Source organism: Melozone crissalis, unplaced genomic scaffold, assembly GCF_028551555.1.
Source record: "Melozone crissalis strain CALT ecotype California unplaced genomic scaffold, PUWL_Pcris_2 ptg000091l_1, whole genome shotgun sequence".
Taxonomy (NCBI): Eukaryota; Metazoa; Chordata; class Aves; order Passeriformes; family Passerellidae; genus Melozone; species Melozone crissalis.
Genome location: NW_026535868.1, coordinates 818,002 through 833,123, shown reverse-complemented (window position 1 = coordinate 833,123; position 15,122 = coordinate 818,002).

Below are 15,122 nucleotides of genomic sequence, written 5' to 3'. Positions count from 1 at the left end.
CCTCCTGTGACCACTGAGTGACCCTGAGTGACCCCGATGGCCACTGAGTGACCCCGATGGCCACCAACCCCTCCTGTGACCACTGAGTGACCCTGAGTGACCCCGATGGCCACTGAGTGACCCCGATGGCCACCAACCCCTCCTGTGACCACTGAGTGACCCTGAGTGACCCCGATGGCCACTGAGTGACCCCGATGGCCACCAACCCCTCCTGTGACCACTGAGTGACCCTGAGTGACCCCGATGGCCACTGAGTGACCCCCGATGGCCACTGAGTGACCTCCGGGAGCCTCCAACCCGCTCGGGGGTCACCAAGTGACCCCTGGTGGCCACCGGGTCACTCCCAGTGGTCACCAACCCTCCCCAGCCCACAGCTGGCCCGGTGGCCACCGGGCCGTGTCCAGGGGTCACCGCGTCACTCCCAGCGGCCACCAACCCCCCAGTGGCCACCAGGGGCCACCAAATCACTCCCAGTGGCCACCGACCCCTCCGCAGCCCTCAGGAGGCCCCTGGTGGCCACCGAGTCACCCCTGGTGACCACCGACCCCCCAGTGACCGCCCAGTGACCGCCCACAGCCACCAACTTCCCCAGGGGCCACCAGGCAGTGTCCAGTGGCCACCCAGTCACCATGGTGGCCACCGAGTCACCTCCAGGGGCCACCAACCCCGCCAGTGGCCACCCAGTCAGCCCCAATGGCCACCAACCCCCCCAGTGGCCACCCCAGTCACCCCTGGCGTCCACCCAGTCACCATGGTGGCCACCGAGTCACCTCCAGTGGTCACTGAGTCACCCCTGGTGGCCACCAACCTCCCGGGGGCCACCAGGCAGTGTCCAGTGGCCACCAAGTCATCAGTGGTGGCCACCGAGTCACCCCCAATGGCCACCGAGTCACCCCTGGTGGCCACCAGCCCACAGGGGCCACCGGGCAGTGTCCAGGGGCCACCGAGCCCCACAATGGCCACCAGCCCCCCCAGCCCTCAGAGGCCCTTGGTGGCCTCAGCTCATCCCTGGTGGCCACTGAGTGACCCCCAACGGCCACCAAGTCACCCCTGGTGGCCACTGAGTGACCCCCAACGGCCACCAAGTCACCCCTGGTGGCCGCCAACCCCCCGGGGTGGCCCCGCACTGACCTTGAAGCTGAAAACGAATTTGCCGCCCTTGTAGAAACCCTGGGGACACAGAAACGGCACTGAGGGGACACAGGGACACGGATGGGGACACAGAAACGGCACTGAGGGGACACAGGGACACGGATGGGGACACAGAAACGGCACTGAGGGGACACAGGGACACGGATGGGGACACAGAAACGGCACTGAGGGGACACCGGGACACGGATGGGGACACAGAAACGGCACTGAGGGGACACAGGGACAGGGATGGGGACACAGAAACGGCACTGAGGGGACACCGGGACAGGGATGGGGACACAGAAACGGCACTGAGGGGACACAGGGACACGGATGGGGACACAGAAACGGCACTGAGGGGACACAGGGACAGGGATGGGGACACAGAAACGGCACTGAGGGGACACAGGGACACGGATGGGGACACAGAAACGGCACTGAGGGGACACCGGGACACGGATGGGGACACAGAAACGGCACTGAGGGGACACCGGGACAGGGATGGGGACACAGAAACGGCACTGAGGGGACACCGGGACACGGATGGGGACACAGAAACGGCACTGAGGGGACACCGGGACAGGGATGGGGACACAGAAACGGCACTGAGGGGACACAGGGACACGGATGGGGACACAGAAACGGCACTGAGGGGACACAGGGACACGGATGGGGACACAGAAACGGCACTGAAGGGACACCGGGGACAGGGATGGGGACACAGAAACGGCACTGAGGGGACACAGGGACAGGGATGGGGACACAGAAACGGCACTGAGGGGACACCGGGACACGGATGGGGACACAGAAACGGCACTGAGGGGACACAGGGACAGGGATGGGGACACAGAAACGGCACTGAGGGGACACAGGGACACGGATGGGGACACAGAAACGGCACTGAGGGGACACAGGGACACGGATGGGGACACAGAAACGGCACTGAGGGGACACAGGGACAGAAGGGATGGGGACACCGAAACGGCACTGAGGGGACACCGGGACAGGGATGGGGACACAGAAACGGCACTGAGGGGACACCGGGACACGGATGGGGACACAGAAACGGCACTGAGGGGACACAGGGACACGGATGGGGACACAGAAACGGCACTGAGGGGACACAGGGACAGGGATGGGGACACAGAAACGGCACTGAGGGGACACAGGGACACGGATGGGGACACAGAAACGGCACTGAGGGGACACCGGGACACGGATGGGGACACAGAAACGGCACTGAGGGGACACAGGGACAGGGATGGGGACACAGAAACGGCACTGAGGGGACACCGGGACAGGGATGGGGACACAGAAACGGCACTGAGGGGACACAGGGACAGGGATGGGGACACAGAAACGGCACTGAGGGGACACAGGGACACGGATGGGGACACAGAAACGGCACTGAGGGGACACAGGGACACGGATGGGGACACAGAAACGGCACTGAGGGGACACAGGGACAGAAGGGATGGGGACACCGAAACGGCACTGAGGGGACACCGGGACAGGGATGGGGACACAGAAACGGCACTGAGGGGACACCGGGACACGGATGGGGACACAGAAACGGCACTGAGGGGACACAGGGACACGGATGGGGACACAGAAACGGCACTGAGGGGACACAGGGACAGGGATGGGGACACAGAAACGGCACTGAGGGGACACAGGGACACGGATGGGGACACAGAAACGGCACTGAGGGGACACCGGGACACGGATGGGGACACAGAAACGGCACTGAGGGGACACAGGGACAGGGATGGGGACACAGAAACGGCACTGAGGGGACACCGGGACAGGGATGGGGACACAGAAACGGCACTGAGGGGACACAGGGACACGGATGGGGACACAGAAACGGCACTGAGGGGACACAGGGACACGGATGGGGACACAGAAACGGCACTGAAGGGACACCGGGGACAGGGATGGGGACACAGAAACGGCACTGAGGGGACACAGGGACAGGGATGGGGACACAGAAACGGCACTGAGGGGACACAGGGACACGGATGGGGACACAGAAACGGCACTGAGGGGACACCGGGACACGGATGGGGACACAGAAACGGCACTGAGGGGACACAGGGACAGGGATGGGGACACAGAAACGGCACTGAGGGGACACAGGGACACGGATGGGGACACAGAAACGGCACTGAGGGGACACAGGGACAGAAGGGATGGGGACACCGAAACGGCACTGAGGGGACACCGGGACAGGGATGGGGACACAGAAACGGCACTGAGGGGACACCGGGACAGGGATGGGGACACAGAAACGGCACTGAGGGGACACCGGGACACGGATGGGGACACAGAAACGGCACTGAGGGGACACAGGGACACGGATGGGGACACAGAAACGGCACTGAGGGGACACCGGGACAGGGATGGGGACACAGAAACGGCACTGAGGGGACACAGGGACAGAAGGGATGGGGACACAGAAACGGCACTGAGGGGACACAGGGACACGGATGGGGACACAGAAACGGCACTGAGGGGACACCGGGACACGGATGGGGACACAGAAACGGCACTGAGGGGACACCGGGGACACGGATGGGGACACAGAAACGGCACTGAGGGGACACAGGGACAGGGATGGGGACACAGAAACGGCACTGAGGGGACACAGGGACAGAAGGGATGGGGACACAGAAACGGCACTGAGGGGACACAGGGACAGGGATGGGGACACAGAAACGGCACTGAGGGGACACCGGGACACGGATGGGGACACAGAAACGGCACTGAGGGGACACAGGGACACGGATGGGGACACAGAAACGGCACTGAGGGGACACCGGGACAGGGATGGGGACACAGAAACGGCACTGAGGGGACACAGGGACACGGATGGGGACACAGAAACGGCACTGAGGGGACACAGGGACACGGATGGGGACACAGAAACGGCACTGAAGGGACACCGGGGACAGGGATGGGGACACAGAAACGGCACTGAGGGGACACAGGGACACGGATGGGGACACAGAAACGGCACTGAGGGGACACCGGGACACGGATGGGGACACAGAAACGGCACTGAGGGGACACAGGGACAGGGATGGGGACACAGAAACGGCACTGAGGGGACACAGGGACACGGATGGGGACACAGAAACGGCACTGAGGGGACACAGGGACACGGATGGGGACACAGAAACGGCACTGAGGGGACACAGGGACAGAAGGGATGGGGACACCGAAACGGCACTGAGGGGACACCGGGACAGGGATGGGGACACAGAAACGGCACTGAGGGGACACCGGGACACGGATGGGGACACAGAAACGGCACTGAGGGGACACAGGGACACAGATGGGGACACAGAAACGGCACTGAGGGGACACAGGGACACGGATGGGGACACAGAAACGGCACTGAGGGGACACAGGGACACGGATGGGGACACAGAAACGGCACTGAGGGGACACCGGGGACACGGATGGGGACACAGAAACGGCACTGAGGGGACACAGGGACAGGGATGGGGACACAGAAACGGCACTGAGGGGACACCGGGACAGGGATGGGGACACAGAAACGGCACTGAGGGGACACAGGGACACGGATGGGGACACAGAAACGGCACTGAGGGGACACAGGGACACGGATGGGGACACAGAAACGGCACTGAGGGGACACAGGGACACGGATGGGGACACAGAAACGGCACTGAGGGGACACCGGGACACGGATGGGGACACAGAAACGGCACTGAGGGGACACCGGGACAGGGATGGGGACACAGAAACGGCACTGAGGGGACACAGGGACACGGATGGGGACACAGAAACGGCACTGAGGGGACACAGGGACACGGATGGGGACACAGAAACGGCACTGAAGGGACACCGGGGACAGGGATGGGGACACAGAAACGGCACTGAGGGGACACAGGGACAGAAGGGATGGGGACACAGAAACGGCACTGAGGGGACACCGGGACAGGGATGGGGACACAGAAACGGCACTGAGGGGACACAGGGACACGGATGGGGACACAGAAACGGCACTGAAGGGACACCGGGGACAGGGATGGGGACACAGAAACGGCACTGAGGGGACACAGGGACACGGATGGGGACACAGAAACGGCACTGAGGGGACACCGGGACACGGATGGGGACACAGAAACGGCACTGAGGGGACACAGGGACAGGGATGGGGACACAGAAACGGCACTGAGGGGACACAGGGACACGGATGGGGACACAGAAACGGCACTGAGGGGACACAGGGACACGGATGGGGACACAGAAACGGCACTGAGGGGACACAGGGACAGAAGGGATGGGGACACCGAAACGGCACTGAGGGGACACCGGGACAGGGATGGGGACACAGAAACGGCACTGAGGGGACACCGGGACACGGATGGGGACACAGAAACGGCACTGAGGGGACACAGGGACACAGATGGGGACACAGAAACGGCACTGAGGGGACACAGGGACACGGATGGGGACACAGAAACGGCACTGAGGGGACACAGGGACAGGGATGGGGACACAGAAACGGCACTGAGGGGACACAGGGACACGGATGGGGACACAGAAACGGCACTGAGGGGACACAGGGACACGGATGGGGACACAGAAACGGCACTGAAGGGACACCGGGGACAGGGATGGGGACACAGAAACGGCACTGAGGGGACACAGGGACACGGATGGGGACACAGAAACGGCACTGAGGGGACACCGGGACACGGATGGGGACACAGAAACGGCACTGAGGGGACACAGGGACACGGATGGGGACACAGAAACGGCACTGAGGGGACACAGGGACACGGATGGGGACACAGAAACGGCACTGAGGGGACACAGGGACAGAAGGGATGGGGACACCGAAACGGCACTGAGGGGACACCGGGACAGGGATGGGGACACAGAAACGGCACTGAGGGGACACCGGGACACGGATGGGGACACAGAAACGGCACTGAGGGGACACAGGGACACGGATGGGGACACAGAAACGGCACTGAGGGGACACCGGGACAGGGATGGGGACACAGAAACGGCACTGAGGGGACACCGGGGACACGGATGGGGACACAGAAACGGCACTGAGGGGACACAGGGACACGGATGGGGACACAGAAACGGCACTGAGGGGACACAGGGACAGAAGGGATGGGGACACAGAAACGGCACTGAGGGGACACAGGGACACGGATGGGGACACAGAAACGGCACTGAGGGGACACAGGGACAGAAGGGATGGGGACAGGGACAGAGAGGACAGGGATGGGGACAGGGGACCTGGGGAGGGGACAGGGGGAACCCCAAAATGACAGGAGGGGACAGGGGGAGGTGACAGGGACAGGGACATGGGGACAGGAAGGGACCATCCCCATCTCGTCAGGGCAGACTGAGCAAGGGGCCCAGGGAGGTGACAGGGAGGTGACACAGGGGACAGGAGGTGACACAGGTGATCCAGGTGACAGGGAGGTGACACAGGGGACAGGAGGTGACACAGGTGCCCCACAGGCCCCTCAGGTGACACGCAGGTGACACAGGTGACCCAGGTTCCCCAGGGAGGTTCCCCAAGGGTCCCCCAGGTGTCCCCAAGTGTCCCCAGGTCCCGCCCAGGTGACACCGGTGACACAGGTGACACAGACACCCCCCAGATGCCATCCAGGTGCCCCATGGAGGTGCCTCAGGTGCCCCCCAAGTTCCTCAGGTGTCCCAGGTGACACAGGTGACACAGGGAGGTGCCCCCAGGAGTCCCAGGTACCCCCGGGTACCCCCCAGGCACCCCCCAAGTGCGCCAGGTGCCCCAGGTGTCCACCAGGTGTCCCCAGGTGTCCCCAGGTGCCCCATGGAGGTGCCCCAGGTGCCCCCCAGGTTCCTCAGGTGTCCCAGGTGACACAGGGAGGTGCCCCAGGTGACACAGGGAGGTGACACCCAGGTACCCCCATGTGCCCCAGGTGACACACAGGTGACACAGGTGACCCAGGTGTCCCCCAGGTGCCCCAGGTGACACAGGTGACACAGATGCCCCAGGTGCCCCCCAGGTGACACACAGATGCCCCAGGTGCCCCCAGGTGCCAGGTTCCCCATGTGCCCCAGGGAGGTTCCCCAGGTGCCCCAGGTGCTCCCCAGGTGTCCCAGGTGACACAGGTGTCACAGATGACCCAGGTGCCCCCAGGTGACACAGGGAGGTGCCCCAGGTGCCCCAAGTGACACAAGTGCCTCAGGAAGGTTCCCCAGGTGCCCCCCAGGTTCTCCAGGTTCCCCAGATGCTCCCCAAGTTCCCCAGACGCCCCAGATGACACAGGGAGGTTCCCCAGGCTCCCCAGGTGACACAGGAAGGGGCCACAGGTTCTCCAGGTGTTCCCCAGGTGTCCCAGGTGACACACAGGTGACACACAGGTGTCCCAGGTGCCCACAGGTGCCCCAGGTGACACAGGAAGTTTCCCCAGGTTCCCCAGGTGCCCCAGGTGACACACAGGTGACACACAGGTGTCCCAGGTGCCCCCAGATGCCCCTCAGGTGACACAGGAAGGTTCCCCAGGTGCTCCCCAGGTGTCCCAGGTGACACACAGGTGACACGCAGGTGACCCAGGTGCCCCCAGGTGACACAGGAAGGTTCCCCAGGTGCCCCCCAGGTTCCCCAGGGAGGTTCCCCAGGTTCCCCATGTGTCCCAGGTGCCCCAGGTGACACAAGTGCCTCAGGAAGGTTCCCCAGGTGCCCCCCAGGTGCCTCAGGTGCCCCCAGGAAACCCCCAGGCTCCCCAGATGCCCCCAGGTGCCACCCAAGTGCCCCAGGTGACCCAGGAAAGTTCCACAGGTCCCCCCCGGGTCCCCCGGGTCCCCCAGGTGCCCTAGGGAGGTTCCCCAGGTGACAAAGGTGACCCAGATGCCCCCCAGGCACCCCCCAAGTGTCCCAGGGAGGTTCCCCAGTGCCCCCCAGGTGCCCCCCAGGTTCCCCAGGGAGGTGCCCCAGGTGCCCCAGGTGCCCCAGATGACCCAGGTGCCCCCCAGGTGCCCCGAGGTGACACAGAGGTGACACAGGGAGGTTCCCCAGGTGACACAGGGAGGTTCCCCGGGTGACACACAGGTGCCCCAGGTGACACAGGGAGGTTCCCCAGGTGACACAGGGAGGTTCCCCGGGTGACACAGGGAGGTTCCCCAGGTGACACAGGGAGGTTCCCCAGGTGACACACAGCTGCCCCAGGTGACAAACGGAGGTTCCCCGGGTGACACAGGGAGGTTCCCCGGGTGACACACAGGTGCCCCAGGTGACACACAGGTGCCCCAGGTGACACAGGGAGGTTCCCCAGGTGACACACAGGTGCCCCAGGTGACACAGGGAGGTTCCCCAGGTGACACAGGGAGGTTCCCCGGGTGACACAGGGAGGTTCCCCAGGTGACACAGGGAGGTTCCCCGGGTGACACACAGGTGCCCCACGTGACACACAGGTGCCCCAGGTGACACAGGGAGGTTCCCCAGGTGACACACAGGTGCCCCAGGTGACACAGGGAGGTTCCCCAGGTGACACAGGGAGGTTCCCCAGGTGACACACAGGTGCCCCAGGTGACACAGGGAGGTTCCCCAGGTGACACAGGGAGGTTCCCCAGGTGACACACAGGTGCCCCAGGTGACACAGGGAGGTGCCCCAGGTGACACACAGGTGCCCCAGGTGACACAGGGATGTTCCCCAGGTGACACACAGGTGCCCCAGGTGACACAGGGAGGTTCCCCGGGTGACACACAGGTGCCCCAGGTGACACACAGGTGCCCCAGGTGACACAGGGAGGTTCCCCAGGTGACACACAGGTGCCCCAGGTGACACAGGGAGGTTCCCCAGGTGACACAGGGAGGTTCCCCGGGTGACACACAGGTGCCCCAGGTGACACAGAGGTGACACAGGTGACACAGGGAGGTTCCCCAGGTGACACACAGGTGCCCCAGGTGACACAGGGAGGTTCCCCAGGTGACACAGGGAGGTTCCCCAGGTGACACACAGGTGCCCCAGGTGACACAGGGATGTTCCCCAGGTGACACACAGGTGCCCCAGGTGACACAGGGAGGTTCCCCGGGTGACACACAGGTGCCCCAGGTGACACACAGGTGCCCCAGGTGACACAGGGAGGTTCCCCGGGTGACACACAGGTGCCCCAGGTGACACAGAGGTGACACAGGTGACACAGGGAGGTTCCCCAGGTGACACACAGGTGCCCCAGGTGACACAGGGAGGTTCCCCAGGTGACACAGGGAGGTTCCCCAGGTGACACACAGGTGCCCCAGGTGACACAGGGAGGTGCCCCAGGTGACACAGGGAGGTTCCCCAGGTGACACACAGGTGCCCCAGGTGACACAGGGAGGTTCCCCGGGTGACACAGGGAGGTTCCACAGGTGACACAGGTGACACAGGTGCCACACAGCTGCCCCAGGTGACACAGGGAGGTTCCCCAGGTGACACAGGGAGGTTCCCCGGGTGACACACAGGTGCCCCAGGTGACACACAGCTGCCCCAGGTGACACAGGGAGGTTCCCCAGGTGACACAGGGAGGTGCCCCAGGTGCCACACAGGTGCCCCAGGTGACACACAGCTGCCCCAGGTGACACAGGGAGGTTCCCCAGGTGACACAGGGAGGTGCCCCAGGTGCCACACAGGTGCCCCAGGTGCCACACAGCTGCCCCAGGTGACACAGGGAGGTTCCCCAGGTGCCACACAGGTGCCCCAGGTGACACACAGCTGCCCCAGGTGACACAGGGAGGTTCCCCAGGTGCCACACAGGTGCCCCAGGTGCCACACAGCTGCCCCAGGTGACACAGGGAGGTTCCCCAGGTGACACACAGCTGCCCCAGGTGACACAGGGAGGTGCCCCAGGTGCCACACCCACCTCATCGGGGCAGATGAGCAGCCGGAAGTGCAGCAGATCGTCCTGGTCTGAGAAATCCATCTCACACGGCGTGGGCAGGTTCAGCTCGGTGATGTCTGGGGACAGAGGGGACATTGGGGACACTCAGGGGACACTGACACAGTGAGGGGACATTGGGGACACTGAGGGGACACATGGATCTCACACGGCGTGGGCAGGTTCAGCTCGCTGATGTCTGGGGACAGAGGGGACATTGGGGACACTCAGGGGACACTGACACAGTGAGGGGACATTGGGGACACTGAGGGGACACATGGATCTCACACGGCGTGGGCAGGTACAGCTCGCTGATGTCTGGGGACATTGGGGACATTGGGGACACAGGGGACACTGACACAGTGAGGGGACATTGGGGACACTCAGGGGACATTGGGGACACGGGACATTGAGGACAGTGACACACTGAGGGGACACAGGGACACTGAGGGGACAGAGACAGGACATGGATCTCAGACGTCTTGGGCAGGTTCAGCTCGGTGATGTCTGGGGACATTGGGGACACCGAGGGGACATTGGGACAGAGAGGACATTGAGGATATCGGGGACACCTGGGGACAGTGAGGGGACACTGGGGACAAGCGAGGCCAGCTGGGGAAACATGGGGACACTGGGGACATGGGGACACATGGGGACAAGAAGGGACACACAGGGACAGTGAGGGGACAGCAGGGACACACGGGACACTGAGGGGACACAGGGACAGCAGGGGACAGCAGGGACACACAGGGACACACAGGGACACAGGGACAGCAGGGGACAGCAGGGACACACAGGGACACTGAGGGGACAGCGGGGACACACAGGGACACTGAGGGGACACAGGGACACACAGGGACACACAGGGACACAGGGACAGCAGGGACAGCAGGGACACAGGGACAGCAGGGACAGTGAGGGGACACAGGGACAGTGAGGGGACACGGGGACAGTGAGGAGACAGTGGGGACACGGGGACAGCAGGGACACACAGGGACAGTTGAGGGGACAGTGGGGACAGTGAGGGGACAGCAGGGACACACAGGGACACTGAGGGGACACAGGGACACACAGGGACACACAGGGACACAGGGACAGCAGGGACACAGGGACAGCAGGGGACAGCAGGGACACAGGGACAGTGAGGGGACACAGGGACAGCAGGGACACACAGGGACACACAGGGACACAGGGACAGCAGGGACAGTGAGGGGACACACAGGGACACAGGGACAGCAGGGACAGCAGGGACACACAGGGACACAGGGACAGCAGGGACAGTGAGGGGACACACAGGGACACAGGGACAGCAGGGGATCAATGGGGACCCACGGGGACAGGGGTGGGACAGCAGTGACACATGTCACACAGGTGACACACAGGTGACACACAGGTGACTCATTCAGGTGACACACAGGGACACATGGGGACAGCGGTGGGACAGCAGTGACACGAGTGACACAGGTGACACACAGGTGACTCATTCAGGTGACACATGGGGACAGGGGTGTGACAGCGGTGACATTGGGACACACGGGGACATGGGGACACAGGTGAGACAGTGGTGACACAGGTGTGGACACACAGGTGACACACTGAGGTGACACAGAGCTTTAAGAGATTACACAGGTGACATACACAGGTGACACACACAAGTGACACACACAGGTGACACAGGTGACAGAGGTGACACACACAGGTGACACACACAGGTGACACAGGTGACACAGGTGTGACACAGGTGTGACACAGGTGACACAGTGACACAGGAACACAGTGACACAGGTGTGACACAGGTGTGACACAGGTGACACAGGTGTGACACAGGGAGGTGACACAGGTGACACAGTGACACAGGGAGGTGACACAGTGACTCAGGGAGGTGACAATGAGGTGACACCCACGCAGGGGCTGCACTCGGTGCTCCCGGCTGTACCTGACCCTCAGGTGAGCCCCACGCAGGTGGCACACAGCGGCTCCGAGCACTCCAAGCGGAAGCTGGTGGCGCTGGCGTTGTCCTCGCAGCTGGTGCAGCTCTGGGGACGAGGGACAGTTCATTAACCACCAGGGTTAATTAGCGTTAATTAATTCATTAATTAATTATTAGTGTTAACGAGGCCGTACCTGGCTGCTGGCGCTGGGCTGCAGGAACAGGCTGTCCATGATGTCACCCAGGGGACACTGCTGGTGGCACACGGGGCACTCGAACGCTGAGGGGACACAGAGAGGACACGGAGGGGACACACAGGGGACAGGGAGGGGACACACAGGGGACACCGAGGGGACAGACAGGGGACACAGAGGGGACAGGGAGGGGACACACAGGGGACACCGAGGGGACACACAGGGGACAGGGAGGGGACACACAGGGACACGGAGGGGACACACAGGGACACGGAGGGGACACAAAGGGACACACAGGGGACAGGGAGGGGACACACAGGGGACAGGGAGGGGACACATAGGGGACACACAGGGGACACACAGGGGACAGAGTCATCCCATGGTGTCCTTGTCCCCTCCTTGTCACCTCCACTGTCACCTCCCTGTCACCTCCACTGCCACCAGGGACACCAAGGTCACCTCAGGGAGGGACAGGGGACACCGCTGTCCCCAGGGAGGGGACAATGTCACAGCGGGGTTGGTGTCCCCAAGGAGGGGACAGGGCAATCTCCCAGTAGCTCCCAGTGGCTCCCAGTAACCCCCAGTGCTCTCAGTAAGACCCAGCATCCCCAGTAACCATCAGTAACCCCCAGTGTCTCCCAGTAACCCCCAGTGGCTCCCAGTAACCCCCAGTAACCCCCAGTGTTCCCAGGCTCTCCCAGTATCCCCCAAGGTCTCCCAGTCTCTCCCAATGCTCCCAGTGACCCTGAGTGTTCCCAGTAACCCCCAGTGTCTCCCAGTGACCCTGAGTGTTCCCAGTAACCCCCAGTGTTCCCAGGCTCTCCATGTGTTCCCAGTAACCCCCAGTATCCCCCAATGTCTCCCAGTAACCCCCAGTATCTTCCAGTGCTCCCAGTATCCCCCAGCATCTCCCAGTAGCTCCCAACGCTTCCAGTGCTCCCAGTGACCCCCAATACCTCCCAGTATCCCCAGTGTTCCCAGGCTCTCCATATGTTTCCAGTAACCCCCAGTATCTCCCAGTGTTCCCAGTATCTCCCAGTAACCCCCAGTAATCACCAGTGATCCCAGTATCCCCCAGTGCTCCCATAACTCCCAGTATCTCCCAGTAACCCCCACTGCTCCCACTGTTCCCAGTAACCCTCAGTGGTCCCAGTATCTCCCAGTGCTCCCAGTAACCCCCAGTATCTCCCAGTGGCTCCCAGTATCTCCCAGCGTTCCCAGTATCCCCCAGTATCCCCACTGACTCCCAGTATCCCCTCACGGTTCTTGTCCCCGTGCTCGTTCCCGATGCAGCCCCAGCACACGGAGTGCAGGCACGGCAGCAGTCTCGGTTCCCAGTGCTCCCAGTATCTCCCAGTATCCCTCAGTATCCCCCAGTGCTCCCAGTATCCCCAGTATCCCCTCACCGTTCTTGTCCCAGGGCTCGCTGCCGATGCAGCCCCGGCACACGGAGCGCAGGCACGGCAGCAGTCTCGGTTCCCAGTGCTCCCAGTATCTCCCAGTATCCCTCAGTATCCCCCAGTGCTCCCAGTATCCCCAGTATCCCCTCACCGTTCTTGTCCCAGGCTCGCTGCCGATGCAGCCCCGGCACACGGAGTGCAGGCACGGCAGCAGTCTCGGTTTCCGCTGCGGGCTCAGCCGCTGCCTGCAGGCCCCGCAGAGCTCCAGCAGCCCCAGCGGCTCGGGCAGCTCCGCTCCGCTCGGCCCGGGGCCGCTCCCGAGCGCCGCCGCCACCTCGGGCGCCGCCATGGCGGCCGCGTCCCCCTCACGATGGGCACGGCGTGCTGCTCCCGCCCCCGCGCCGCCCCGCGGCGCATGATTGACGTTGTGGAGAACCAATGGAAGGGGGGAGGGCGTAGATTAGTGGGGATTGACAGCGCGCGGGAGCAATGGGAGAGGAGAAGGCGGGGAGGAAAGGGCGGGAGGAGGCCTCCGGCGCGTGGACGCGAACGGGCCAATCAGCGCGCAGAGCGGAGGAGCTGAGCCAATCAGCGGGCGTAGATGCCTGGGGAAGACGGGGGCTTCTTGGACGGAGCGGCCAATCGGCTTTGGCGCGCTGCGGTGGGGGGTTGGGGGGAGGGGGCGATGATGTGATTGACAGCTGGACGAACCAATGGGGAGCAGAAATGGGAAGGGACAGGGAATACTGGGAGAGACTGGGGGTTACTGGGAATTACTGGGAGTTACTGGGAGCACTGGGAGTCACCGCGGATTAACGGTGTCTCTGGGGTTACTGGGAGCACTTCAGGATCTCCCAGTGCTCCCAGTAACCCCCAGTCTCCCTCAGTGTTCCCAGTCACTCCCAGTGTTCCCAGTGCTCCCAGTAACCCCCATGTGCCGCCCCAGTAACTCCCAGTATCTCCCAGTGGCTCCCAGTATTCCGAGTTACCCCCAGTATCCCCCAGTGTTCCCAGTAACGCCCAGTAACTCCCAGTATCCCCCAGTGTTCCCAGTATCCCCCAGTGTCCCCAGTATGTCCCAGTGTCCCCAGTATCCCCCAGTGTCCCCAGTATGTCCCAGTGGGGGATACTGGGGACACTGGGACATACTGGGAGCACTGGGAATTACTGGGGATTAATGGAATCACTGGGAGTTATTGGGAACACTGGGAGATGCTGGGACAGAGCTGAGCAGGTGACACGGCACAGGTGACACGGCACAGGTGACACCACAGACGTGACACGGCACAGGTGACACAGCACAGGTGACACCCCACAGGTCACACGGCACAGGTGACACCACAGGTGACACAGCACAGGTGACACAGCACAGGTGACACCCCACAGGTGACACGGCACAGGTGACACCACAGGTGACACCACAGCTGACACGGCACAGGTGACACACCACAGGTGACACAGCACAGGTGACACCACAGGTGACACGGCACAGGTGACACCACAGGTGACACCACAGCTGACACAGCACAGGTGACACACCACAGGTGACACAGCACAGGTGACACCACAGGT